The following is a 6,887-nucleotide window of genomic DNA, read 5'->3' as shown; positions in this document are numbered from 1 at the left end:
AAAGAAATATAACAAAAGGAAAGCCACCCAGCTGAACTAAAATGATCCATGTAGCAAACAAAAACTGTTGTGAGCCGCCACCCTTAGCAATAAGTACTAAATAAGCACTTTCAATATATTAAGTTCGTGACAATCGCCTTTGGGCTTTTGAAGCCTTGACCTGGCTTTTAAAGAATAATTGGAAAAAAAGCCCTATGTTGCTTAAAAAAAAAAAAAAAAAAAAAGGAAAATAGATATTTGTAAAATTCTGCCTTAATGTGTATTTTACCTGGTTAATGTGTGTGGCGGGGCGTGGTCTGCAGCGCCTGAGCGGTACCCGCAATCACGCCTCGCGGCCTTAACGTCTGTGCCATCTATGCTGTTGTTGGTATGTGTCGGGCTGTGAGCTGAAAAGCTACAGCCCGACACAGCCGGCTGCATGAGTACAGCAACCGTGTGTGAAAAGTGGTCAATAAAGAGATGCTAAAAAGCATGTTCATGGAAACATCGTCGGGTCTGCCGTGATATGTTTACAATGGAACTTCTGCTCCTGAACCTCTGCGCACAGGGTCTGCAAATCAGGGCTGTACGAAGTCACTTTCATCTTTACGCAGGACTGTAAGCTGTCACCTGTGAGGCGTGAGCAGTGTTTGTTTTTAACATAGTTCACGGTGGAGAATAGCTGCTGACATAATGTGGATCCAAAGATCCATAACTGGCCTACCTGGGGTTGAAAGTCTCGATAAATGCACGGCGTTTCGGCGGGTACACCAGCTTCTGTGAGTGTGATGCTTATTTTGAGCGATGAAAAAAAAAATAATAAACCAAACCACGCGGAGCCGTAGCATAAGGACTAAAGAGCCGCATGCGGATCCGGAGCAGACCCCTGACCTAGGATAATGCCCTGCCTGGTGCTGGAAGAAGTGGTTGCTTATTTGGTATCTGTTACTGAAACCAAGGCTCAAAGGAGTCCAGGAGGGCAGGCAGGATGACTGCAGCTTGAATTCATCACTCCATAAGACGTGCTGTCACTAATTTTTGGTTCAGTTCTTGAGTAATTGGCATCCCTCAGCATTTGAAGTTAGAACTTCCTTCTTTCTCCCTGTGACCTCCCTTGGACCTTAAGCTAGCAACACACTGTGTGACAAACTGCACACAAACAGTTTGTGTGTTTGCTGATGTTTGTTGAGCTGATAGAAGTGTGGCAGCACGAGGTGAGAATAAAGTAAATACTCTTCAGTTTTAAAAGACAACGCCACGCTGGGAATTTCACCCAGAGAATAATCAGTAACACTAATCACCACGAAGGCAGTTAGGTTTGTTATACTCAGTACAGAGACGAGGTTCAATGTTAAAACAAATTGACAATTTATTAACAATTATCTAAAACACTGTATAAAAACACAGTTGTAAAAATCCACGTACAAACATGCTTAAAAATATATTCAGCGCTGAGGCTTACCAGTGGAGGGGCAGGGATGCCACGCACAAACTCAAAAAAAGAAAACACACCAAGACACAAGTGCAACACAAAAATCACACACACTAATAAACTAAACAAGGCAGGTGTGTACACTCAAGGGATCCCACCACCAAGGCACCCTGGTCTCCTCCACGTCGGCACTCCGCATCTGAATAAAAGGAACAAAGAAAATTTTAATAGATAACAAAACTAATGTAGCGCTGGGGGATAACCCTACTGCAGGACCACACTGGTGATCTGCAGCTATAAAAAGGGCCTCCCACCAGTGGTGTAACAAAAATCCAAACTACAAATCAAAACATACAATCTAGATAAAACTTTAAAATCTGGAGCAAACGGAATCGCCGTATTACTCCAACTAGCCGTCTGCCCGACTATAAATTAATCATACGCTCATCAATATGTACGCCAGCTGACTCCCATAACCGGCGTGCATATGGCCGCTGTCCACGCCGACGTCCACGTTAAAAAGCGGACAGCAGCAGGAAAAGAAACTTCGCAACGGGAACAGACGGTAAAAGCCAAGCAAAGCAAAGCAGCAGCACTTCAGTTAGTGTGGTGTTGCGTAAAACCAAGGCCCACACTTCCTGCAAAGCATAATAAATAATTACTATAAAACAAACAATAAAAGGCAAGGATCGAGACGAAATTGAATTACGTACCGAGTAACCCCGCGTCATGAAACATGAGCAGGGGCTCATAGGAGGCTTCCACAGCTATGCCCTAAAAACAATATCCGTTTACCATCAAGTAAGGTAATGCACACACTACGATGGGTAAACACCTACCAGCCGCGATGGAGGCTTCAGAATGATCTCTGCCACACCAAGGGGAAGTCAGGTGACCAAAGAGGAGACCACAGGTAAGCGATCCAGGTATGCTCACATGGCCACTATTTATACTAGCGCCCCCTAATGCGCTAGGCTGAAAGTGGGTTGAACCAAAGGATAACATTCATCCTGCCACAGAAGCATTGCATTTGAAATTATTTACCACATGTTACTCCCTTTGTGTTTGCTCGTCTTTAGTAGTGCTATCTAGATGCTGAAGTACCACAGCTGCAACTTTTGGACACCATTGTTGTATAAAAAAATAAATAAACAAAAAAAAAAAAATACCGTCCCACTTTAACCCCTGACTACAGCACCCAGTTTTGCCTCTTTTTATGCAACATCCGCTGACTGCCTTTCATGTGTTACTGTTTAGGCTCAAATCGGTTTGGTATTTGAAGGCCATGACATGAAATAATAACTCCCCTCAAATGTGTTAAACCAAAAGTAAGGAGTCTATTTTAAAAATGTAAGTAGAAATTAAAGACACTGGTTTAAAATGTAGGGAGTGAAATTAAAAAGCAGTCAAAAAAAGACAACTACTCAAGTAAAGTACAGATACCTGAAAATTCGACTTAAGTACTGCAACAAATTTTTGTACCTTTGTACCTGTCCACCTCTGCTCAGGGGGCTGCCTTGTGAGTGTCTCATGCCATTTTTCTATTTACTCTTCTTGTTATACTTTTGGTCAGTGCAGAAAGAATGTTTAACTGCAGCTATCTGTTCATTCTGACTTTTGTAATATGTTGTTTGGCCTGGATACACTTCGACTGGTTGGATAGCGTCCTACCGGGTCTGTCACTATGCATATAAAATAAACTTTTACTTTTCAAAAGCTGATGTTCAACTATGTCAAAAGGAGGTCAAATGCAGTCCAACTGTTTATTATATAATTTAGTTTTTTCTTTTGGTATTTAATCCTCGGCATACAGTTGATCTATTTCTTTGATTTCATTAGCTAACTAAAGTCATTTTGTGTTGGTGTTTTTAGTTTTTATTTACAGAAAAAGACATATTTTGCGCTCTCAGAAAGCCCTTTAATGTATCCCAAAGTACCTGGCGAGAGATTTTTTGTTTTGTTTTTTTCCACAAGCCTTGCAATCTTGGCTTTTTCACTGTGCCTGTTATAAGTGTGTGTTCATATGTTTTCATTGGTTACATTTAATTAAAAAAAAATATCTCTCAGGAAAAAAAGAGTGTGGACTGTTATCTTTTGCCCTCTTCTTTACATGAGATTTAAAACTATTGTTAATGGGTTTTAAAGAAGCTCTAACACTCAGATCCTATCAGCCTCACACTGTGTTTCTATTTGCTTTAGTCTTATTTGGTCTTGATAATCTGTCTTTACGGGAAAAGTTTTTTGTTTGCTTTTCATTTTGGGGGAGGGGAGGGTTGCATGTTTAAACATAGTACAGTCCAAAGTTTTATAGGTTATGGAAAATTAAAAAAAAAAACATTTCTGTTATTTTTAACAGAAATGTTAAAAATAACATGACAAGAAATCAGAAACTTTTTGTCATTGAGCTAAACTGTTGCCCCAAAGAGGATCTCTGAATGAACAATACAACAAACTCTGAAGCTAATGGGCAACAGTAGTAGAAGGCCACACTGAGTGCCATGACACGAGGCTATAGTTTGCACAAGACTTGGACAACAGAAGAGAGTGAAAATGTTACCTGCAGAGCACAATCAGCTGTATCCTTCAGACAGTAGAGTTAGAATTTGATTTGATACAGACAGAATGTAAGCATGGAGCTTATGGAGGGCCAGGAGAGACAAAATGAATTAATTAATTACACCATTAAATAATTAATTAAATGTGTGAATAATTCATTACAATTGGAATTAATTAATTCCTGGTGATTTTAACATCTATGTTTGCTGTGAGACTGGAACAGCAGTAAAGGACTTTCTTGCCCTTTTTGACACTTTTAATCTCAGTGGGTGAGTGATCCAAGTCATGAAAAAGGTCACACACTCAATCTGGTGCTGTCATATGGTCTGGATGTTTGTATCATGGAAATCAAGCATTGTGGGATATCGGATCATTTCCCAGTGATGTTTAATATTGCAGTGTGTAATGCTGAGTTGAACAGCGAGGGACCTGAGTGTGAGTTGCACATGATAAATTTTTTGACCGCCACTCACTTTCCCTCTGCTTTTACTAACTCTGTCCTCTTTGATGCCAACCTTAGTGCAGAACTAGCGTCTTTGGGCATCCTGACTGCTTATCAAAATATCAGAAGATTGTTAAAGCTGCAAAATCTGCATTTCTGTCCAGCGTAATTTCTAGCAAAGTCACAAGTCCTGAGTTCTTTTTAATAACTTACCTTCCACATTCAGGGTGAAGCTCTTTGTAACGGGCACTGCATGTGAGCCTTTAACCAGAGTCCCTGATCACTGCCTGGAGGCAGAAAACACCTGACAGCGAGAAGGTCATGTCCTGACTTTTTTGTGGCTCAACAGAACACTGTGGGTCAGTGGCTTAGGATGTGGAGCGACTGGATCCTCGTTGTACCAAATTATCTCAACATCCTGAGGGTAGTAGCAGTTTGCTTCACACCATCAAGTTCTTACCCTCCTGCAATGAGACCGTGGATCAAATGTAAAAGCAAAACAACTAATCCCAAGACTATTAACTTGTCATCAACTGATAACAGAAATTAATCCCAAGATCAAATGCAACGATCAGAAACAAATAGCAGTCACCATAAAAGTGTTAACTGATAGCTCAATTAAAAGATCAAGATACAAAGAACAGATGTAAAACAGTTATCAGTTAACCCTAAGAGTGTTAACTGATAATTAAAAGATCAGGATGAACTCCAATTGATTCCAAGTGATAACAAAATCAATTAAAACAATCAATATTCCAAAACAAAAACAAACACCAGTTAACTTTATAGCTGTTTTCTGGTATCAGAAATCAATTTAAAGGAAAACAGAATACAAAACCAATCAGCAGTTAATACTATAGGTATTACCTACAATATTATATGACTCCATCCATCCATTCGCTTCCGCTTGTCCTTTTCAGGGTCGCGTGGGGCGCAGGAGCCTATCCCAGCTGTCATAGGGTGAGAAGCGGGGTACACCCTGGACAGGTCGCCAGTCTGTTGCAGGGCTAACACACAGGGACAGACAACCATTTGCGCTCACATTCACTCTTGCATTCACGCCTACGGGCAATTTGGATTAACCAATTAACCTATCCCCACTAACTGCATGTCTTTGGACGAGAACATGCAAACTCCACACAGAAAGACCCCAGCCTGATGGTGGAATTGAACTCAGGACCTTTTTGCTGTGCAGAACCACCATGCTGCCCCATTTTATGACCATTATATGACTCATGTGGTTAAAACACTTGTACCCTCTGTTTGGGTACCTCGGTGTAACCTTTCGCTTGTTTTGGTTTCTGTCACTGCTGCAGCTCATGTGTGTCCCCAGAAACACTTTATCTTCACAATTTATTTATTTAATTTTAGTTCTTGCAGTTTTTTTCCTATTTCTGATGTTTTTTGTGTGCTTTTGCCACATTATTTTTCTTTGCTGGTGTTTTCTCATATTGCAGTATGCATCCTACATCACATTAAAGACAAACCTGGTGGCACGCAGTCAGACGGTTTACTTTGCTTTCATTAGTTGCTTGATGCCCTATCCAGAAACTGTTTATCATATACAAAGCTGGATTTTTACAATTCCTGTGTGTATTTCAGGTTTCTGGTAGAGAATAGATGATAGCAACTGTGGAGTTTACAAACTCCTTCAGCTTTAACCTGGAGAACATCCACATTCGCATGGAAGGACCTGGGATGTTGGAGCCAAAGTCCAGATATTACAGGTGAGTGATGATGAACAACTGTTTGTATAGCACATTTATATAGGCATATATAAATGTGCTATACAAAACTGCAGTTTTTCAGCTCTTTATCTTCAGCACTACTGATATTTCTTTCAAATGCTGCAGAGATAGCAGTAAAATGAATAGCTAGTTGCTAGATGACTTGTATTTTAAAAAAGATTTGGCTTTTGAGTAAATGAAAACAGGAGGTTTGACTTTATGATATATGGGAAAATTATCGTTTTGACCCTTTGACAACCTGAATAATCCTTAGCTCTAAAATAAGCACATTTAAATAAATTTAATTTCAAAGCTACATTTTAATCATTTGTTGGCCACTAGGGGGGAGAAATACTTCCAAGGAAACATATCAAGCCACATTTAACTGTGTGACAAGAAAGATTATCATCCCATTGGAGCCATTATCTCATCACTCATGTGTTTAACTCTCATTTTAACACAGTTAACATTTTAAACTCCTCTGCAGACAGTTTGCTATGTTCAACAGTTAGCTAATTATGAATTGAATATGTTTTTATATGTGTTTGCATAATATTACCACAATTATATTTACATTTCACAGTTTCTATTTGAGTGTTGATCACCCACCTCCTCTTATTTTTCTTTGTACAAGAAAGGACCAGACAAGCATACAATAAATCTTCTGAAGATGTAAGATACAAATATCAACCAAATGAAAGAATAGAAATGCATAATCATGTGACATGCCTTCTGTGTGTGTTTGTACAAA

The sequence above is a fragment of the Neolamprologus brichardi genome, chromosome 3 (assembly GCF_056152115.1).
Source record: "Neolamprologus brichardi isolate AB-2024 chromosome 3, ASM5615211v1, whole genome shotgun sequence".
NCBI lineage: Eukaryota > Metazoa > Chordata > Actinopteri > Cichliformes > Cichlidae > Neolamprologus > Neolamprologus brichardi.
This window is presented reverse-complemented; position numbering follows the sequence as displayed.